The sequence below is a fragment of the Pristiophorus japonicus genome, chromosome 8 (genome assembly GCF_044704955.1).
Source record: "Pristiophorus japonicus isolate sPriJap1 chromosome 8, sPriJap1.hap1, whole genome shotgun sequence".
NCBI classification, from domain to species: Eukaryota; Metazoa; Chordata; class Chondrichthyes; family Pristiophoridae; genus Pristiophorus; species Pristiophorus japonicus.
The window spans coordinates 110,781,432-110,804,320 of record NC_091984.1 but is presented as its reverse complement, the minus strand read 5'-3'; the positions used below and the strand labels follow the sequence as shown (position 1 = coordinate 110,804,320).

At 47.9% G+C, this 22,889-nt stretch overlaps 1 protein-coding gene across 8 annotated transcripts in view; it reads left to right on the top strand.

Moving 5' to 3' along the window:
- Positions 1-22,889, top strand: part of nek7 (NIMA-related kinase 7) — a 287,464-nt gene that overhangs the window by 95,805 nt on the left and 168,770 nt on the right. For 6 of the 8 annotated variants that reach the window (XM_070887316.1, XM_070887307.1, XM_070887308.1 and 3 more), the window contains one exon: positions 9,416-9,540. The gene's annotated coding sequence lies outside the window, so the exon portion shown is untranslated. The remainder of the gene's footprint in view (positions 1-9,415; positions 9,541-22,889) is intronic. The other 2 variants (XM_070887310.1, XM_070887309.1) reach the window with 1 other exon arrangement.

The window sequence follows — 22,889 nt, the reverse complement described above, 5'->3', positions numbered from 1 at the left end:
TGAGAGTTTATAGTTTGTTTTAAAAGATATTTAAGGACCTTTGAAAAAATGGGGGGCTATACGATGTCAGCCATTATTGCTGGCTGCTTTTTCTATGCAGCGTCGAGCTGGAAAAAGGCTTATTTATGAGCATTTTGAGCGTAATCGAAGAGGTCACAGATGTATGGGGAAGGAGGTCTTACCTCTTTCCCCCCACCCCCCCCCCCCCCCCCCCAGGCCACGAATTTACAGGCAACAGCACTCAGACCTGCAGCTCACTGAGGCACAGTGCATTAGAAAGCTGTGCTTCCGAAAAGAGGTGATCACAGAGATATGCCTGCTCATAAAGGCAGACCTACTTCCTAACAGCGGCAACAGGACTGCACTGCCCGTTGAGGTGAAGCTGACTGCAGCACTTGCCTTCTATGCCTCCGGCTCCATTCAGGCATCAGCAGGGGACATAATGCCCCATCTCGCAGTACACTACACATTGCTCCATTCGTCAGGTGACGACTGCACTGCACATACGCAGGATGGACTTCATAAATTTCCCAATGACCAAGGAGGCATATAACGAGAGGGCTGTAGGTTTTGGACGAATTGCTGGCTTCCCCAAGGTTCAGGGTAACATTGACTACGTATATCGCCCTGCAAGCACCTTTACTCAATCTAGAGGTTTACCGAAACTGATAGGGATTCTACTCCATGAATGTACAGATCGTCTGCGACCACATTCAGCGCATCATGGCAGTAAATTCCCAATATCCAGGGTGCATCCATGATGCTTTCATCTTGCGTGAGAGCAGTGTCTCATGCTTGTTCGAGCGTCAACCACAAGGCTTGAGCTGGATGCTGGGGAACAAAGGTTATGGCCTTGCCACCTGGAACCCTCTGACAGAAGCCGAGCATCACTATAATGACAGCCATATAGCCACACGCAACATCATCAAAAAGACAATTGGAGTGCTCAAGCAGCGCTTCCGATGCCTGGACCACTCTGGAGGCTGCCTGCAATGCTCCCCTCAGCAGGTTTGAGTTCATTGTGTAGCATGCAGCATACTACAAATTAGCCATCATGAGGGGATTTGTCACTTGGGACTGCAGGACCACCTCAGGAAAGAGGAGGAGAAGCAGCCTGGCGATGAACCCATGCCACCACAACCGCCACCACCACCACTACAGGGGAGGCCTCATGGAGCTTTCACGACTGCAAAAGCCTTATGTCAGCAGCTCAAAATGCAACACTTTGCTTGAACAGTGAACAGCACGTTTGACCGTTGCCTGGCCACTCTATCCCACTATGTTGACTATTCCCCCTCTTATTCTGCAAATGAGACACTACATAGGAATGGTTAAGGTGAACAAAAGACTTTCTTAAACATTGTAACTTAAATAACATTTAATAAACATTTCAAAATGAATAAAATGTATTAAGCATTATTGTGAACTTTTATAACTAAACAGAATTTGGAAACTTTTAAAACTTTGATAAACTAGCAATAACAACAATACAACAAAGAAACAACAATCCTGCACCGAACATCGTTTACCTCTGGCCCCTCCTCTCCTCCCCACCCCCCCCCACGCCGCCCACCCCCAAAGTTGCACCAAGACATCGTGCAGGGGGGGCAGAGTCCTGCTGTATTAGGAGGGAAAGACAATGGAGACGCCATGTGTGGATCTATTGGAGAAGCTCGGGGTATGGAAGGCCCGACTTCTGAGTGGCAAGCCTCTTGCTCGGCCTCGCCACTCACAGGTGATGTGGGTCTGGGTGTGACACTGGGGACTGGAGTGTCAAAGATGGAGACCATTGACAGCCTCGGTGGTTGTCTGTGCGAGCCGCGAAATCTACGGCCCGACCTCTGTCATGTTCGCAGGTAGTGCCGCAATGTTTGCGGGAATCCCACCCAATACCTCGAGGAGCTGTCGGGTGAGCTGGATGCTCTCCGTGGACAGTCCCACCATGTCCAGGTGTGCGTCTCCCTGTCTGTCAGCCGACCGGCTTTGCCGATTGACCCTCGGAAAGACGGCATATGGGATTCAACCCCGATAGTGCATTGCTGTATGCCACTTGTACTTGGGGCCTCAAAGCCTGAAAATATTTCTTCCTCGGACGAGATGCTGTCCGGAGAAAAAAGAAGTGTCGAGTGCATCAGCCCCTCCCTTGGCCCCCCCCCCCCCCTTCCTGGAATAGGCCGCTCCTCTCCTTGACGTTTCTCTCCCTCGTCCCCCTCCTCCTGAGGCGGAGGCTTCCATTGGAGGATGTGGCGCATATGACTCCTCATCTGGAAATAAAAAACAACAGACGAGTGGTTAGCAGCAGGGGAGGGGGAGGGTGACATAAGGTCACATAGCACAGGCTGATTTGAAGGACCGCCGCTACTCCAATATATGTAGTCCAGAGACACTACATCATATATGCCCCAACCCTATTCTACAGACACTACATCACATTGCCCAAACCCTAGTCCACAGAAACTGCATCACAGAGATGAGGAGAAATTTCTTCTCTCAAAGGGTTGTAAATCTGTGGAACTCGCTGCCTCAGAGAGCTGTGGAAGCTGGGACATTGAATAAATTTGAGACAGAAATAGACAGTTTCTTAAACGATAAGGGGATAGGGGTAATGCGAGCGGGTGGGGAAGTGGAGCTGAGTCCATGATCAGATCAGCCATGATCTTCTTAAATGGTGGAGCAGGCTCGAGAGGCCATATGGCCGACTCCGACTCCTCCTATTTCTTATCTTGTGCTAATAAGTGGCTAGCCCCAACCTGAGTCTACAAACACTGCATCACATTGCCCCAACCCAGCCTGGTGATTTTGCAGGACTTGCCCTCACTTTTGAACAGAGGCTCAGCACCCTCACGGGTAGTTGCCCTCCCTGAGGCATGGATCAGACCAGCCACTTATTAACATAAGAACATAAATAGGAGCAGGAGTAGGCCATATGGCCCGGCGAGCCTGCTCCGCCATTTAATAAGATCATGGTTGATCTGATCATGAACTCCGCTCCACTTCTCCGCCCGCTCCCCATAACCCATATCCCCTTATCATTTAAGAAACTGTCTCAAATTTATTCCACAGCTCTCTGAGGCAGCGAATGCCACAGATTTCTCCTCATCTCTGTTTTAAATGGGTGGCCCCTTATTCTAAGATCATGCCCTCTAGTTCTAGTCTTCCCCCATCAATGGAAACATACTCTCTGCATCTACCTTGTCAAGCCCCCTCATAATCTTATACATTTTGATAAGATCACCTCTCATTCTTCTGAATTCCAATGAGTAGAGGCCCAATCTACTCAACCTTTCCTCATAAGTCAACCCCCTCATATCTGGAAGCAACCTTGTGAACCTTCTCTAAACTGCCTCCAAAACAAGTATATCCTTTAGTAAATATGGAAACCAAAACTGCACACAGTGTTCCAAGTGTGGCCTCACCAATACCTTATATAGCTGTAGCAAGACTCCCCTGCTTTTATACTCCATCCCCTTTGCAATAAAGGCCCTTCTTCCAGGTCTGTCAGAGGCATGGTTCTGGGTGGACCGCTGCTGCTCCCGGCGGCTGTGGGACATCTTTCCCTGCAAAGATGACAATGGGAATGGTTACCAGAGGACCATCTAATCTTGTGGCACACAGATGGCCATCAAAACACTTATACCATACTGTCTGCTCTGGCTCTGTTTAATGGCCCTGGAAGTTGCACATGGTTCATGAGGAAGACATTGAAGTGCAGAAACATCTTTTAAGATCTCCAAAAGCAATCTTAATCTGTAAAGATCATTCATGGTAAATAAGGTGCAACACTAAGCCTATCTATACCAACATGCGTTAGATTTATAATAAATTAATGAAGGAGTGCATCAATAAAAAATATTACTTACTCTAAGGACCCTGCAATAGTCATTGAAACTCTTGTGACACTGGGTCTGGGTCCTTCAAATGTCATCGATACAAGACACCTCCTCAGTGATGATGGTCCAAATACAACGAAAAACTACTGGGAGGGGTTTACTTGCACCCCTCCTGTTTAAATCTCCCCATCTCCTCGCCAGAGCAGTGACTAAGGCCTTGTTGGCCTCATTACTAAATTTTCTGGCTCGCTGCCTGTCCCATCATCTTCCAACATGAATGCAATCTAAAAATGGATGATTCTGCCCTGGGTGTACTGCGCATGCGCAGGCGCTCCCGACAGCTGACCAGAAATGCGGGAAGAAAAAAAAAGGCAAAATAAAAATTTATGCATGCACAGAAGTTCCGTTTTTTTTTTCAGCTCGCAAATTTCAGCTCCAGTGCACAAATTCAGTTGTGCAACGCCGGATTTATCACTAGCGCTGTTCTCCGTTTGGCGAATTTTAAAAGCTCTGGTGGTCACGGTACCCCAGCGATTAAAAACTTTTCCCCGCGATTATCGCCCAAAAACGGGTGAACTTGCAAAAAGATGAATTAAGTTTACAACTGAAGAAGCTTGAGTTGGTAGTTGAAGTTTGAGTTGAGGGTTGTAGCGTAAGCATCAAGAACTTTGTTTCTCAGTTTGTGGCACACATTTGCATGGAATCAGAAACTGCTTTCCAAGGGTAATTAGTCCTTTTATAACCATTCTTTTCATCTTCATTAGACTTCTATAGTACTTGTCATTCAGATGTGATTCACTTGATTTTTGTTTCTAAATAAAGTTATTAATTTCACGAAGAATTTTTAGGTTAGGTTAAATCCATTAAACAGCTTATTGTATGTGGGTTAAATGTGAACCTTGGGGAAAAAACATGTCTGGGCAGAGTGGAGAAAAGATTACAGCTTCTGGACTGCTGGAACTATGGTCTGCTCATGGGAACAACTGTTACGACAGATAATGCTGAAAGCCCAAAAAAGTAAGAAAATGTTAAAGCAAAGATCCGAATCTGCTGCATTAGGTGGATGCAGGTGTCCAGTTGTAGCCTGATGCATACTCTGTGAGAAGGAAATTTTGGAGGAGATGGACAATAAATAGCCAGTGCAACTAGTAAGCAGTTTTCTGGAAAAATGGTTGGAATTGTGGCATCTGATGCCAAAAAGCAGGAAAATATGCAGAATTCATGTCATAAAAATGGACTATAAAGTTTTCAGTCAGAACAAGTCAATGGCTCAACTTTTTGACAACAGTTGAAAATGTTCGGGGAACAGATTAAAAAGGCATATTAGCATGAACCTTGACATGGAGGCAGCGACATGTAGTGTGCAGTTCAGTCGCAATGCACAAATATTGAATCCTAATACAGCCTGGAGTGGAATTTGACTCCGTCAAACTGTTTTATTAGTGGCAATAATCAAATTAGCAAATATAAAATATTCAGGCTGACACTGGGTGCATCACTAATGCTACATATTACAGTACATGCCAATCTTTTTGAGAAGGGTCTCCAAGTGATGCCTGCTAGTCTCTTCCAAATGGAGTTGAGAGTTTTTTTTGATGAGTGTTGATTTTTTTGAGACCAGGCTGTTGGCTTAACTGCTAAACGAAGAAATATTTTCTGTTTATATTGCAAGATGTAGATTTACTTTGTATGCCCTCTGTCCCAACACACTGTGCTTGTCAGAACAATGGACGTTAGTTAAAATTAACAGCTGTCGAGACTGGGTGTTTATTATACCGACAATTCTGGATAAAGTGTTGAAAACATTTGAAATGGAGCAAGGTTGGGTATCCTACTGGGATTCTATACAGTAGCTATGGTCTCTTGCCATTGGATCAATGGCAGTTCTTTAAAGCAAACTGGCTTCTGAAAACATGTTGGTTGCATTGTTAACTTGAGGTGGGAATACATTGCCTGTCGTACTGAAAATATGTTCTGACAAAATGCTTCTGGGTAAGCATCTCTAGTATCTGATCATCGCGTTGGTGACAGCTAGTCAAGCATCCTTGGACTTTAGACATAAAAGTAAATTGGCTTTTGGCTTTCATAGATAACATTTTAACCATTCTCACTACTTAAATCATTTTGGAAGCAGTAACTGATGCGAGGCATTGTTAATTATATGAGGAACTGTTTTGTCCAAATACCCAAAAGATCAAACAGCAGTTACAGTTCGATTATTACAGGTATTATTGTCTGCAGTATCTTGCCCCCATCACCCCACCCATCCTTCCTCCTCATTGCCTCATATAGTTCCTGTTTCTGCTGCTGACCTTTAAATTCCCACTGTTGTTTCGTCGACAACTTTACTCGCTAGCACTCTGGCTTCTGATGGGTTCAAGCCAGAGTCATCTTTCAGATGAGTTGCACTATTTGCCTGTTTGGGTGGACATAAAAGATCCCATAGCAATACTTGAAGAGCAGTGATGCAGACCAACATTTTCCCCTTCAACCATCTGTAACAAAAAAGTATTATCAAGGCTTCAATATAGTTTTCTGTTGCTGTGGGCAAATTGTTTGCTGTTGTATATGCAAATGCAGCAGTGACTACACTAAACAAATATTTTGTTGGATATAAAGGACATTATAAGGTGTTATAATAAAGTATTTTTTTTCCATGGTGCATGGATGCTCCCGTGCCAAGTCAGGATGTTTGAAAGAGTTGTGACAAACATGTACATTTGACCTTTTGAAGAATGGGTTGAAGTAATTCACAGCTGTGAGCTTAGAAACCATAGTTGTATCTGCATGCACCAGTAAATGGCCTGCAAAAGTGGTAGGGGTGACCTGGCTGAAGGAGATAGTCTCGACCCCTCTGTGGTGCTTTTAGAAACATAGAAACAAGGTGCAGGAGCAGGCCATTCAGCCCTTCGAGTCTGCACCGCCATTCAGTAAGATCATGGCTGATCATTCAACCTCAGTACCCCTTGATCCCTTTGGCCGTAAGGGCCATTTCTAACTCCTTTTTGAATATATCTAACGAACTGGCCTCAACAACTTTCTGCAGTAGAGAATTCCACAGGTTAACCATTCTCTGAGTCAAGAAGTTTCTTCTCATCTCTGTCCTAAATGGCTTACTCCTTATTCTTAGATTGTGACCCCTGGTTCTGGAACTCCCCAGCAACGGGAACATTCTTCCTGCTTCTAACCTGTTCAATCCCGTCAGAATTTTATATGTTTCTCTGAGATCCCCTCTCATTCTTCTAAACTCCAGTGGATACAAGCCCTGTTGATCCAGTCTCTCCTCATATGTCAGCCCTGCCATCCCAAGAATCAATCTGGTGAACCTTCGCTGTACTCACTCAATAGCAAGAACGTCCTTCCTCAGATTATGAGACCAAAACTGAACACAATATTCCAGGTGTGGCCTCACCAAGGCTTTGTACAACTGCAGTAAGACATCCCTGCTCCTATACTCAAATCCTCGAGCGATGAAGGCCAACATGCCATCTGCACCTGCATTCCAAACTTCAATGACTGATGTACCATGACACCCAGGTTTCGTTGCACCTCCCCTTTTCCTAATCTGTTACCATTCAGATAATATTCTGCCTTCCTCTTTTTGCCACCAAAGTGGATAACTTCACATTTATCCACATTATACTGCATCTGCCATGCATTTGCCCACTCACCTAACCTGTTCAAGTCACCCTGCAGTCTCTTAACATCCTCCTCACAGCTCATACCGCCACCCAGCTTAGTGTCATCTGCAAACTTGGAGATATTACATTCAATTCCTTCATCTAAATCATTGATGTGTATTGTAAATAGCTGGGGTCCCAGCACTGAACCCTGCAGCACCCCACTGGTCACTGCCATTCTGAAAAGGACCCATTTATTCTTATTCTTTGCTTCCTGTCTACCAACCAATTCTCTATCCACTCCAATACATTATCCCCAATACCATGTGCTTTAATTTTGTACACTAATCTCTTGTGTGGGATCTTGTCAGAAGCCTTTTGAAAGTCCAAATACACCACATCCACTGGTTCTCCCTTGTCCATTCTTCTAGTTACATCCTCAAAAAATTCTAGAAGATTTGTCAAGCATGATTTCCTTATCATAAATCCATGCTGACTTGGACCGATCCTGTCACTGCTTTCCAAATGCGCGACTATTTCATCTTTAATAATTGATTCCAACATTTTCCCCACCACCGATGTCAGCCTAACCGGTCTATAATTCCCCGTTTACTCTCTTACTCCTTTTTTAGAAAGTGGTGTTACATTAGCTACCCTCCAGTCCATAGGAACTGATCCAGAATTAATAGAATGTTGGAAAATGATCACCAATGCATCCACTATTTCTCGGGCCACTTCCTTAAGTACTCTGAGATGCAGACTATCAGGTCCTGGGGATTTATCGGACTTCAATCCCATCAATTTCTCTAACACAATTTCCTGACTAATAAGGACTTCCTTCAGTTCCTCCTTTTCGCTGGACCCTCGAACCCCTAGTATTTCCGGAAGGTTATTTGTGTCTTCCTTAGTGAAGACAGCTCCAAAGTATTTGTTCAATTGGTCTGCCATTTCTTTGTTCCCCATTATAAATTCACCTGATTCTGTCTGCAAAGGACCTACGTTGGTCTTCACTAATCTTTTTCTCTTCACATATCTGTAGAAGCTTTTGCAGTCAGTCTGTATGTTCCCTGCAAGCTTCCTCTCATACTTTATTTTCCCCCTCCTATTTAGACCCTTTGTTCTCTGCTGAATTGTAAATTTCTCCCAGTCCTCAGGTTTGCTGTTTTTTCTGGCCAATTTATATGCCTCTTCCTTGGATTTAACACACTCCCTAATTTCCCACGGTTGAGCTACCTTCCCCTTTTTATTTTTACTCCAGACAGGGATGTACAATTGTTGAAGTTCATCCATATAGTCTATAAATGTCTGCCATTGCCTATCCACTATCAACCCTTTAAGTATCATTTGCCAGTCTATCCTAGCCTATTCACATCTCATACCATTGAAGTTACCTTTCCTTAAGTTCAGGACCCTAGTCTCTGAATTAACACTGTCACTCTCCATCTTAATAAAGAATTCTACCATATTATGGTCACTCTTCCCCAGGGGGCCTTGCACAGCAAGATTGCAAATTAGTCCCCTCTCATTACACAACACCCAGTCGAGGATGGCCAGCTCTCTAGTTGGTTCCTCGACATATTGGTCTCGAAAGCCATCCCTAATACACTCCAGGAAATCCTCCTCCACCACATTGCTACCAACTTGGTTAACCCAATCGATATGTCGATTAAAGTCGCCCATGATAACTGCTATCCCTTTATTGCATGCATCTCTAATTTCTTGTTTGATGCCATCCCCAATGTGTCTTCAGCATCTTCACCAGTACTTTACTCACCTACCAGTAAATTCTTAGTGTGGCAGATATGTCCTTTTTACCATGAGCATAGGATTACATTTAAGGTCAATTTAGAATCTGGAATTGAATCAATGCATCTTATTTATTCTAAGCAATTTATTTTAGCTTTTAAACTATTGGGCAGAACCAGTAACTCAACAAAATCTGTATCACCATCTCAATGTTCACAGCAGAATGCTGGTCTTCAATCAAGGCGACATGTAAAGAGACAAATCCACGGAGGTGACGACTGGAGAGTTTCAACAGCAGCAGATCTGCATCATCTTTAAGTCGTCTCGTGCGGTATTAGGAAGAGGTAAGCAGTCAGAGCATGGGTTCTGGCCCACCTTTTCGTAATAAAGTGCACCATCCAGAAAAGTGTTAGGCAACACTGCCAACAGGTGATGAAAATACAAGTATGCCACTATAAATTGAGAAACAATGTTGTATCACAGCTGCTTTTTTCCCACATTGAAGCTACCTTCTTTGATAATAGGTCAAAGATGAACAGCTCTCAAGTTAAGTGGCATTTTTTCTCCCGATACCCATACTGTGGATCATATGTTTTAATGAAAGGACAAATAAAAATAAATATTTTCATAGTACGTAGAACAAAACAGATTCAAGACAACCCAATTATTTATAAGACTGTGGGCTCCAGTTAAATCCGAGAAGTTCGTTTTTTGAGTTCCAGCAACCTGATTCATTAGCCCCTTCAGCTTCTTGAGCCACAGGTAACTTGAATGACGACGTGCCTCAATTATTCTCTCCCAACGTTCTGTGGAAGTCAACACTTTAACGTGTAATTCATTTTGCAATTGGAAAGAGTTTTATAAGGTCCTTTGTATTTAATTTGAAAGTTTTTTTTGTTGGGGCTGAGGGTTTAAATAATCTTGCTGGGGTCTGTGCTACTTACTGCTTGGTGTTGCATCACCACAGCCATTCTTAAGCGTTGTGTAAGGGGTTTTCAGGAAGTGTTGTTGTGCCTTGGGTGTCTCTCTCTGGGCTTCTGTCCTCACAGCTTATGCCTGGCCTGTGAGGTACCCTGAGTGCTGCAAGAGCACCCTGGAGAGACTGTGTCCACAGCTTATGAAGGGGGTTTTGAGACTCGTGCGTCCCCACAGCTTATGCCTAGCCTGTGAGGCACCTGTGAGTGTCAAACACTCCTAACCCCTTCTTCCCTAGCCTGTGACACACAGTTGAGCGTTTTCGAGGTGCTCCTAGCTTCCCTTACCATGTTCTGACATAAGACTCACGATCAGGAAATGTAATACAATAGAACTGAGACAAGGTGATTCCAAGAGGAACTTAGGCTTCTGATTTATTTGACAAGGTGTATCTCAACAAACAGCAATACAAAACAATCCCCCGAAATCCCACTAAACGGACACAACGAAAATCTTTACACAAGTTTAGCAGTACAATACCCAACCTCCCACCTTTCCTGGCCTAACTGAGTTGGGAGTTCCGGGGACCAGAGGTTATACTCACTTCTGTGCCTTCTGCAGTCTAGTGGCTTGTTTCTTCTATCTTCGGTGTCTTTGGACACTGGTTTTCCTTCAGTGTCGAGAGTCTTGCTGGTTGTTGGATGACAAAGGCAGGGAACCACCCACACTACGTCAGAAACCCCTTTTTATAGCCAGATTATCCAGTCTGCCCCTCCTGCTGAAATCGATTCTTCCTATTGGTGGGCTTTGTGATTTTGAAAAATGCAGCAGTTTTAGATTATTGCGGGTTTTTTCCACAGATGTTAACCTGCTCAAAGTTTGAATGGGTGTTGATTGCGTTGGCCTCCTGTAGCCATTGTGTAGGCCCTTGGGTTGTTTTAGGTTCCCTGGTTTCTAAAGGTCTGCATAATTTCTTTCCATAGTTTAAACATGGGGAAGACAATAGTCCGATAATGGCTGTGAGTCAGTCCCACAGTTTGAGCAAGTGCTCTTCCATTGGCTTAGAAACATAGAAACATAGAAAATAGGTGCAGGAGCAGGCCATTCAGCCCTTCTAGCCTGCACCGCCATTCAATGAGTTCATGGCTGAACATGAAACTTCAGTACCCCCTTCCTGCTTTCTCGCCATAACCCTTGATCCCCCATGCTTCGGGCTGACTCTGTCTCACCATTGGCCCTCCGGTGTCCTCCCCCGTCCAATCACTGCTCTGCCAAGGTCAAACTATCGGTTTCAATTCACAGCACAGACTGATCCCACAGCCCTTTTCCTTCTGGGTAAAATGAGGGGGTTTTCGTCCTCCCCTACATAATCCCCCATCTGACACAGTCAGACACCACTCGAGTGTGTCAAAGTTCAGGGTGGTGAGAAAACCCTAGGTCTCCCAAATTGCCCAACTTTCTCCAGTTTAACTCTAAACTGATCCCGTCGATATATATCGTAATTCCTTTTAACGCGGTACAAAACACAGAATCCAACAGGTTACAAGATACGACAGCAATATACATATATGTACTTAAGGTTACAACAGCAATTGTACATTGAGTCTCATTTCAGTCTTAACCGTAAAACAAAGAAACCTGCCCTGCAAACTCCCCAGGGGCCATGTATGAAAACACAGTCATCCCTGGGAATAACAAAGCCGCCTAAGTGTCGCGGTCAAGCTTTGTTTACTCGCCTTGAGTGTTTAGCAACAGCTCTCCTGTCTGTGTAGTAGCCTGAGGAACTGCTTTCTTTTTCTTTTTCTCCTGAGCTTACAGCTTGTAACTAGCAGATAAGCTACAATCAGGAGTTGGCCGATTACTAAGGCATGCGATCCCACCCGGATCCATGCAGGTATGTCTGCCCTTATTCCGAAATCCCACCATGCTGGGGGTTTAATCTGGGCAATCGCCCCTGCTAAAATTTCAGTTTCCTGCTCCATGGTGTAAAAATGTTTTTGAGACAAATCCACTGCCTGGAGGAGGGCTGTAAGTTTCTCAGGTAGTGGGGCAATGGGATAGCCAAACTGGGCAACATATTGTTGTAGGTGGCTGAGGTTGTTTTGTACCGTGAGGTGAATCGTGGAAGGTTCAGGGATGGGTGTGATTCTGGTGTGTGCCACTTGAACCTCTGCCCTGGGTTTAAAGCAAAAGCTGCTGTACGGTATTGGACACCACCTTCCCGGTCCGTGTTCATACCATTGGGCACTTGTGGTGACACAATATGTCCCACCGCCTACATATGCTACCTGTGGAGGCATGTGGTTAGGGGCCATTACCCCCATTGTGCAATTGATAGGCTCTGCCCCAGCAGTGCTGAACTCGCATTGTGGTCTTGCAAAAGCGTTCAGGTGCTGGGGGCACAGGATTACCTGTGCTCCCCTGCTCCGACAACCCGAGAGGTCTGTACCTGTCACAGTGTGCTCCTACATTGTGACATAAGGTGGGACCTCTTGGAATCGAACATGCACCCCTCCATGAATGACTCCCACATTCTCCACTCGGTGCTGGTCGTGGGGACGCCCCCATCACGGGCATCCTGACCACCACACCCATGATGGTATGATTTGACTTTCCACGTCCACTGGTACCGGGTAGGCTTCCGACGCTACACGAAGTTGGCAAGGACTCAAAATATTATCATAAGGGTGCAGTGCTGCTAAGTGCTGGTTGCTGATCCAGGAGGGGACCTGTCCTTGTCTCAGATCCTCGAGGTTACTCCGTCCCTCTCCCAGCAACCAGGTCCCATAGAGCACGCACACCTCATTTTGGGCGGCTTGATCGGAGGCGTTTCTATCCTCCCAAACGAAGGCGTTTACAGCCTTGGCCTGTGCCTCCAATTGAGAGATAATCTCCTTTAAGTGAACTGTCATTGCCACCTCTTCGTGGAGCGCGGATCCCACTATGGTATTCTCGTCCCCCAGGATTTTGCGCAGCTGATTCTTTAACCCATTTATCTGGAGGGCCAGCTGCATGTTATCCAAATTGTTTATGGCGGACGCCCCGGTGTTAAACCCCGTAAAAATGTCATTTAAAGTGCCACGCCTCTGCCTGCCTGGTTCGGCCCTATCCCAGTTTATACAAGTCTGTCACTCTCACTCTGGAAGTGGCCATCCGGGCAGGGGATGGAGGCCTCTCCATAGGTAAAGTCCTTATGGTTGGAGTACTTGGTGGAGTTCGATCCCAACCACCCAGGCCATCTCCCCTCGTGGGAGTAGGTGACCCGGCCATCCGCCGCCGGAATCCCTTCTCCTGTGGTCACTGTCGGCGCTCTGCCCCCGGAGCATCCGAAAACCAGGGAGTCCTCGGTGTCCCCTTGGTGCCCGGTGCAGATCCTTAGCGATACCAGCATTACTAACATCCAGTAGGGAGGTTATTGACATCTGAAAGGCAAGACGAACATGGCCTTGCCTTGAGAGACCTCTCCAGGCTCGGCCCACTTAACATGTTCCGAACATAAAATGCTGTACCCAACCGTCACTGCCTTACCTAAACACATATGCACACAACACAAAGTAACAAAACAGGAAGGGAAAATATATACACCGCCACCCGTCCCCGGATGGCCAGGCTACATCCTGTCACTGTACAGGCATCGTCGACCACTCTGCTGACCGTACCCTGGGAACCAGGAAGCCCTCCGCTGAGGGGCTCGTATAGTCCCCCTGAATGAGTCTTGTGCTGCCCTCCAAGGCCCTCCCGAGCCCCGGATAATCGGTGGGAGACCCTTGCTCGCGCAACAGAGCACCCTCCCTGTTGTCTTTCACCTTCTCGGTCTGGGGCGGGAAGCTAAGTAAACGGGACCACGGCGCCCTGGGCTGTGGCACTCTGTCACTCCTCCTTACTGTCGGTGCAGAGTCCCACGTTATGGGCTGCAATGCTATCTCCTCCACCTCTTGGACTAGCCCCAGCTGACCCACCATGGGAGATTCAGCTTCCCCTTGAATCTTGCTAATGCTAGAGCCTTTCTCCCTACTTCTGTTAGTGGGCTGGGAACCCCTACCCAGTGGTGGGATAGCCTTACAGGAGCAGTGAACCAGCCCTGGCTGTAGAGCTTCGGGGCCCGCTGCCTCCTCCGGAGCCTCCAAATCCACCGGGGCCTGTTCTTCCCCCAGTGCCTGATTCCCTTCCCTTGCTCGTCCCCTCTGTTTTTTTACCTCTTTTGGGGTCAAACAATTTACACTGATTAATGTGATACCACCTCACCCGGCGAGGCAATCGAACCGCATAGACCATAGGGCTAGCCTTGTCGACTATGCTGTATGGTCCCATATACAGTGGTTCAAATACCCCGACCCGGGTGAAGCTTCTCACCATCACCTGGTCGCCCACCTCCCAATCATGGTGACCGCGGGGTTCCAGCAGCAGCCGATTGGCACGGTGCTGTTTACCCATGTTGTTGGCCACCTGCCAGCGAATCTGTTGAAGCTGTTCAAACAGATTCCTGACGAAACGGTCCTGGTTCACCTCTCGAAGCTGCCCTTCGGTGAGAACCGGCGCCAACACCTGCACTGGTGTTCTCATGATCCGGTCCATCATCAGCTCATGGGGTGAGTACCCTGTGCTCTTTGACTGACTGGCCCGGATTCCCATGAGGACCAACGGTAAGACCTCCACCCACTTGTTCGGTGAGTCTCCCGTCTCCTTGCGCAGCCTTTCCTTTAGGGTCCGGTTCAGGCGTTCTACGGGGCCTGAGGACTGAGGGTTGTAGGCGACATGCCATTTGGCTCTTATCCCCAGCACCTTTAGGGTGGCCTGCATCACCTGGCCGGTGAAGTGGCTTCCCCAGTCGGACTCCACAATTTGAGGGCAACCCCACCGCGAGAACAACTCCCACAACAGGATTTTTGCAGTCCCCACCGCGGTAGCTGTTCGGCAAGGGAAGGCTTCCACCCACTTGGAAAACACATCCACCAGGACGAGGCAGTATTTATAACCTGCCTGGGTGGCCGGTAGGGGTCCGATGTAGTTGATCTGGATCGACTGCCATGGTCCCTCTACCCGCCTGACGTGTCCCATAGACACCTTCCTTTTCTGAGGGTCTGGGTTGTTTGCAGCGCAAACCAGACAGCCCGCACAAAAGTTGCGGCCGTCTTCCTGGAGGTCTGGCCACCACCCTGCCTTTTCTACCCGTTGCCAGGTAGATTCCGGCCCGGGGTGTCCCGCACCTGGACCCTCATGGGCCAGCTGAAGGAATTCCCTCCGGTGTTGTGGCGGCACGACCCATCTGTCCCCTTTAAACAACATGCCTTCCCGCACAGCAATATCTGCAGCACTGTATGGGCCCTCCGCCTTTTCCCCCTTTTTGATAGCAGCAAAGGCAGCCTTCAGGACCGGATCCTGCATCTGGACTACTTTAAGGTCCGGGGCCGCAGCTGCCCCTACGCTCCCTTGTGTCCCTGGCTTGCTTCTTGCTGCTGCTATCCTGCCTGCCTCGTATGGGTCCCATGGGCGACCTGTACGAGCACCTTCCTTTGCCAGCAGGTCTGCCTGCTGGTTACCTTCCCCCCGTGGCACACTTTTGGAGTGGGCCTTTACCTTATGGATATATACATCCCCGGTTTCTCCCACTGCAGCCACGATCTTTTCTAGCAGGGGTTTGGTCACAAGGGGCTTCCCATCCGCAGAGGTGTACCCCCGGCGTGACCAAATCGCCAGATACTCTGTACACGAATTGCAAGTGAACATGCTGTCCGAGCAAATCGTGTATGGGGTAGGGAATTCCTCGGGGTGTGTGACCACATACATCACCGCCGAGAGTTCCGCCTGCTGGGCGCTCAGGGTGCATGGGAGTGTAAGAGCCAAGGCAATCCCTGCCTTGGGATCCCAAACTCCGCAGCCCGTGAGTCTTGTACCCGCGGACACTGAACTGGAGCCATCAACGTAGATCTCGTGGCCTGTGGGGTGTATCCCTGCCCGAAATCCAAAGTTGATGTCCCATACCCACTCCACAGAGCATCTATGCGGCTGCCCTGGATAGATTAAATTTGCTGCGAGCCTGGGCTCGCAGAGGCCCTTGACCTTTAAAGTCAATTGGGAGAGGAGGAGGGTCCAGCAAGTGAGTCGAGCACTGCTCACTGTCCCGTCCTTAATCCTCCCGTCCAACAGCATCTGCGTCCGGGTATGATGGGTGAGGAGTGTAATGGGGGATATTCCGGTAAAGATCTGAGCTCTCTTTACTGCCCAGTGGGTGACAAGCAAGTGCCTCTCACAATTGGAGTATCCCTTTTCTACCTCCGTGAGGACCCTGGAGGAGTACACCACTGGTCTCAGCTGACCGTTTCACTCCTGGAGCAACACTGCACTTAAGCTGTCGCCACTGGCTGCCACCTCCAGGAAGAATTCCTCCCCCCCCCATCAATTGCCCCTCAGGCTGATGCTACCTGCAGGTCTCTCTTAAGACGGACAAATGCTGCCTCACAGCCCTCGTCCCATTCCCACTCGACCCCCTTATGTAGGAGTCTGAGCACAGGGGCGGCAGTGGCTGCATAGTCCTCGATGAAGTCCCTACAGTAGCCAGTGATTCCCAGGAAAGACCTTACCCCGACACATCCCTAGGGACAGGGAGTTCCTGCACTGCCGTTCTTCTAGCCTCATCAATGGCCCTTTCTCCTGCCCTTATCGTCAGGCCCAGGAATTTTACCTCTCCTCGACCTATCTGGGCTTTCTTGGGGTTAACTTTAAAACCCCCTTCCTTCAGTAAGACCAGCAGTTCGGCCAGCAGTGGACCGTGTTCCTCACTGCTGTCTGTGAACAACAACAGGTCGTCCACATACTGGACCAGCTGGTGCGGTTGGCTGAAGCCTTTTAAGCAGTTCGCCATGCATTGGTGAAAGATGCTGGGACTATTATGAAAGCCCTGTGGGAGGCAGCTCCATGTATACTGCTGTTCCCGAAAGGTGAAGGCAAACTTGTACTGGTCTTCCCTCTGTACAGGGATAGACCAGAACCCGTTGGATATGTCCAACACTGTGAACGTGGTTGCGGATGCAGGGATTTCCCCTTTCAGATCCGCAACCACCGCTACTGTGGGAGCACAAGCTGGGATGTTTTTATTGAGCACCCTATAATCCACCGTAGCCCTCCAAGAATTGTCCGGTTTCCTAACCGGCCAAAGCGGGGAGTTGACATGGGTGGCTATGGGTCTCAAAACACCCTGCTCGACAAGCGAGCTTAAAGCTGTCTCCAAGTCTGCTTCTGTCTCTCGGGGAAAGCCATACTGCTTTTGCGGGCGGGACATGGGATCCCCATCTATTCTAACCTCCACTCCTGTGACTCTCCCACAATCGTGTTTATGGGTGGCAAATGCTGCAAGATTTGCTTGCACATAGGCCCGGTACTCGGCCGGGTGTTACCGACCAGAACCTCCAGGTCGTAACCCACTTTTGGCTTCATTACACACACAGTCCCTTTTCCCTGTTTCTTATCAATAACCATGACTTCTCCCTCTGCTCCCGTGCCCACTGTGCCCCATAGACAGTGATTCCTCAAGTCTACTAGGATCTGGCGAGCGATGATAAAATCAGCCCCCAAGATCCCTTTTCCCACCTGCTCCCAGTTCATCAGGACGCACTTCCATTGTGTTTGGAGTACTCCTAAACGAACTGCGAGCGGGACTGAGAAAAACCCAGCCTTCTCATTTCCTGTGAACCCAACTAGTTGATACGGCACCCCGTTTGATAGAGGTGAGGTTGCGGGGTCCTCCGAATGGACTATAGTGTCCAAAAGGTAAGTACCCAATACACCCTCAACCTCCATCTTGACCCAGGGTCGTCCCTAGGGATCGGATTCTAGTGGGCACAGGTATGCAAGCTGGGTCTGGGCTAGTCACGGCCTCTGTCCTGGCAGGGTTGCTGGTGCTTCCCTGCCTGTTGCCGTGGCAACCTTCCCAGTCCCCTCCAGCGCTGTCCTCACTGCAGCTACTATCTGGTCAAGGGATGGTGAGGAGCTCCCTCCACTTCCCCCACTCTGGGCGGCTCCTGAAGGACATCTCCCCCCATATCTCTTTACTGGGCTCCTGCAATCCCTTTTAAAATGCCCAGCTTTCCCGCACCCGTAGCACTCTCCCTCCTTATCAGATGAGCGGCCACCCTCCTGGTGCAATTCCCTTTTGGGAATCGAGTTGGGTTTTACTTCATTTACCCGACCTTTGGAGGTTTTCTCCTCCTTCCCTCCTCCATTCCGTTGGACCAGTGCCAGTTGCCTGACCACTGCTTCCTCGGTGAGGTTGGGGTCCCGGGAATCGAACCACAGTTCTGCTCTGGCCTTGAGCCGGGGCAAGCAGTTTGCCACCAGCATCGTCAGCCAGCGGCCAGTCTGTACCACGGAAAGATTCGCCCGGTCGAGGAGCTCCCCACAGGCTGCGTGGTATACCACCCACAGCCTGTCCGCAAACGCCTGCGGAGTTTCCCCTGCGAGCTGCCTTGTCCTTTCGACCCGTTCGAAAGGACTGCCGTCATCGAAGCCCATAGCCTCAAGGACGGCCCTCTGGACCTCAGTAAATGTACGCTGTCCCCTCCGGCATTCTGCCGGTAGGGCCTGGTACAATTTGCTGTCCAGAGAGAAGAGCAGCAGCTTGGCTGTCTCTTCCTCGTCGCACCCATTAATTTCCCCTGCCTGCATCACCTCCATGAAGTGGATAGACGGGTCCCCGCTGCGAGTGAGTTTGGCCAAATGGGCCACCATGGCCCTGAGTGATTGAACTCCATGGGGAATAATAAAGTCGCTCTCCAGCGCTCCCCGACCTTGGCCACCTGCCTGTGGAGGACCGTACTTGCGCTGCCTGACCGGGCACATCCGCCCTTGTTCAGGATCTTTCTGCGCTGGTCCCTCTACCTCCGACTGTCCCACCATACCCGGTGCAGCAGACAGTGCCTGGTCGCCTGATCCAGCCTTTAACTGACCCTCGGCTGGAGCCTCACATCCCTGCTGCCGAGCGGGACACATTGGTCCTGCCCCCAACCCTGGGTATGCTCCTCCCTGCGTGCCCTGCTCCTCCTGGTACCCCACCGGACAAACCACCGGTGCCTCAGGAGGTGGTCGGGTGTCTCTTGCCTTTGGATTGTCCTCTACCCCCCAATACTCTCCTTTGTCTCCTGTGGACCCTCCAGGTCCTATCAGGGCGACCATCTCCTTTGCCTGGGATAGAGCGTGGGTGAGAGTTTTAATCCTCTCTTGGCAGGGACCGTGATCTGCAAATTCACTGCTACTGGCCACTTTATAGGCTGCCTGTACATCTTTTAATTTATTCTCTAGTTCCCAAATTTTCTGGGTGTACCGAGAGTTCTGTTCCCGGAGGGACCCCTCACTACCCTTGGCCTCAGTGACCTGACACTGAAGATAGTCCCGGCTATTTCAGAAGGTCTCCTCCAACTGCCGGTTCCTTTGCTGCTCCTCAGCTAATTCGGCCAGCAGGTTGTCCCCAACCACAGCCCGGATAGCAGAGAGCTCCTCTGATTTCTGAAGACTCTGTTCCAAGTCCTTCACCCGCTGGTCGAGCTTTCGGACTTGGCGGGTGAGGCAGATAAGCCAGATGGCCTTTTCCACCCTGTGGTTGTGGTCCTTCCCTGCTGTCCACTGAGCAGCAGCATCCACTGGGCGCTCTGCCCGAGTGAGGGCTTGCACCCAAGGTTTGGTGAGGTTCACCTTGCCAAAAATGTATGAGGAAATTCTCCTCTCCATTTTAGTTTCCTCTCTTATCACCTCATCTGTTATATTAACATCTCCTGTTTGCTTATGTTCTGTAAGGGGTTTTCAGGAAGTGTTGTTGTGCCTTGGGTGTCTCTCTCTGGGCTTCTGCCCTCACAGCTTATGCCTGGCCTGTGAGGTACCCTGAGTGCTGCAAGAGCACCCTGGAGAGACTGTGTCCACAGCTTATGAAGGGGGTTTTGAGACTCGTGCGTCCCCACAGCTTATGCCTAGCCTGTGAGGCACCTGTGAGTGTCAAACACTCCTAATCCCTTCTTCCCTAGCCTGTGACACACAGTTGAGCGTTTTCGAGGTGCTCCTAGCTTCTCTTACCATGTTCAGACATAAGCCTCACGATCAGGAGATGTAATACAATAGAACTGAGACAAGATGATTCCAAGAGGAACTTCGGCTTCTAATTTATTTGACAAGGTGTATCTCAACAAACAGCAATACACCAACAAAACAATCCTCCTAAATCGCACTAAACGGACACAACGAAAATCTTTACACAAGTTTAGCAGTACAATACCCAACCTCCCACCTTTCCTGGCCTAACTGAGTTGGGAGTTCCGGGGACCAGAGGTTATACTCACTTCTGTGCCTTCTGCAGTCTAGTGGCTTGTTTCTTCTATCTTCGGTGTCTTTGGACACTGGTTTTCCTTCAGTGTCGAGAGTCTTGCTGGTTGTTGGATGACGAGGGCAGGGAACCACCCACACTACGTCAGAAACCCCTTTTTATAGCCAGATTATCCAGCCCGCCTCTCCTGCTGAAATCGATTCTTCCCATTGGTGGGCTTTGTGATTTTGAAAAATGCAGCAGTTTTAGATTATTGCGGGTTTTTTCCACTGATGTTAACCTACTCAAGGTTTGAATGGGTGTTGATTGTGTTGGCCACCTGTAGCCATTGTGTAGGCCCTTGGGTTGTTTTGGGTTCCCTGGTTTCTAAAGGTCTGCATAATTTCCTTCCATAGTGTAAACATGGGGAAGACAATAGTCCGATAATGGCTGTGAGTCAGTCCCACAGTTTGAGCAAGTGCTCTCCCATTGGCTTGAAAGTCCCATGCTTCGGGCTGACTCTGTCTCCCCATTGGCCCTCCGGTGTCCTCCCCCGTCCAATCACTGCTCTGCCAAGGTCAAACTGTATCGGTTTCAATTCACAGCACAGACTGATCCCGCAGCCCTTTTCCTTCTGGGTAAAATGAGGGGGTTTTCGTCCTCCCCTACAATTGTCTCAGCCTTCACCCATCCTGGATAATACTATTCTTAACTCACATCCACTTATGGTGCTCTGGTTACTCCTCCTGCCTCAGTCAGTTTTTTAATGCAGTTTCTAATCAGATCATCCAAATATACTTATTGATGTGACAAACTTAATATTTTTTTTGGCTATTATACATCATTGCGTTATTTATTTTTGCCAGTGTTAAATGATTTTCATTCGTTAAAGTAAATGGCTGTTTGTTTTGATTGACAAGTGTAGTATTCAATGGAAATGCCAAGCCATTCGACTCAGATGCAACTAATTTTGTGGGTTTTAGAAACCTAGGACTAGGAGTAGGCCTTTAAGCTCCTCGAGCCTGTACTGCCATTCAATTAGATCATGGCTGATCTGTGACTTAACTCCATATATCCACCTTTGGTCCATATCCCTTAATAATTTTAGTTAACAAAAATCTATCCATCTCCGATTTAAAATTAACAATTGATCAAGCAACAATTGCTGTTTGTGGAAGACCATTCCAAACTTCAGCTACAGTGTAAAGTGTTCATCATCTTATTCCCGTATTGGACTGTTCAGTCACCTAAGAACTCACTATAGAGTGGAAGCAAGTCTTCCTCGATTTTGAGGGACTGCCTATGATGATCATATTACCTGCTATAGTCTCAAAAGATCATCTGAGGGATGTGATCTAACCAGTAGCAGCAAAACTGTAAACAAGAGTCTTCTGTTTAATCCCTGGATTTGCTACAAATTACCTGGATATGGCACAGGCAAAACAGTCTGGGTCTTACGGACCCAGGAGTGATTGGAGACTGAACCCCAGAAAAATATCCAGAATAAAAACCCAAAAATTCGTAAACGGCAGGTGTGCAGTGAATACATTTATCCTGCAGTTGTACTATGAAATGTTAGAGATGTCCAGAGTTGACATTTGCTTTGAGCCTGGCAGCAAAATTTTGATCAATTTTGTCTTGGTGCTTGGGTTAAGGGAATTCCTTTGTAGTCATGGTTATTCTTCTGGCTTCTCTTCATTTAACCCCTATTCTACATTAGACACACAACCATCATTATCTGATGAGACAGAAGCAAGGTAGGAAGTATCTGAAATGTTAATGTTTCAGCTGAACATTTTAGATATAGCCATTTTAATTGGATGGGTGTACTGTACAGAAAAATTGACATGCCATAGCAGTAGTAAATCCGATGTGTGTATTTGGCCTCTGCTTCATTTCCTGGGATGCTATTGACCTTACAAAGGGAGATGGAGTTGAAGGATTTTCCCCAGCGTTCTCCTCATCACAATTGATTTTGTCTTTGAGGTATTTGTCGTAGCTGCAGTGTAACATGCCCCTGCTGTACTTGCGTTGAACATTGGGTTTTACTGATGTTTGCTCGAATATGATTCTGTCTTTTTTTTCTTGGCTCGAATGAAGAAGCTGTACTTTCCTCATTGCCATCTAATCTGCTTAATATTAAAAGTCTCAAGTCTGATGTGTGCTTCCTGTTTGTAAAAGTTAATTTCCATAATGTCATACTTTTGCTAATACTGTGGCTTTCTTCCTTTTTCTTTCTTTATAATTTGTTGATTGGCTCAAAGTAAAACACCAGCACATCAGAATAGGAGAGAGAATGAATGTTTGAACCAAAAACTTAAAAAGCAGCAGAAAACTGCCAATGAGAAACTACTGAGGACTTAAGAAACAACCAATTTTGAATGACCAGTCACAAGAACCTACCAATAATAGACATGGTGTACTTTAAAAGAAACACCATTTATAATCTTCATCAAGTCTTGGCTTTTTTCAGAATCCAGTGCCATAATCCTG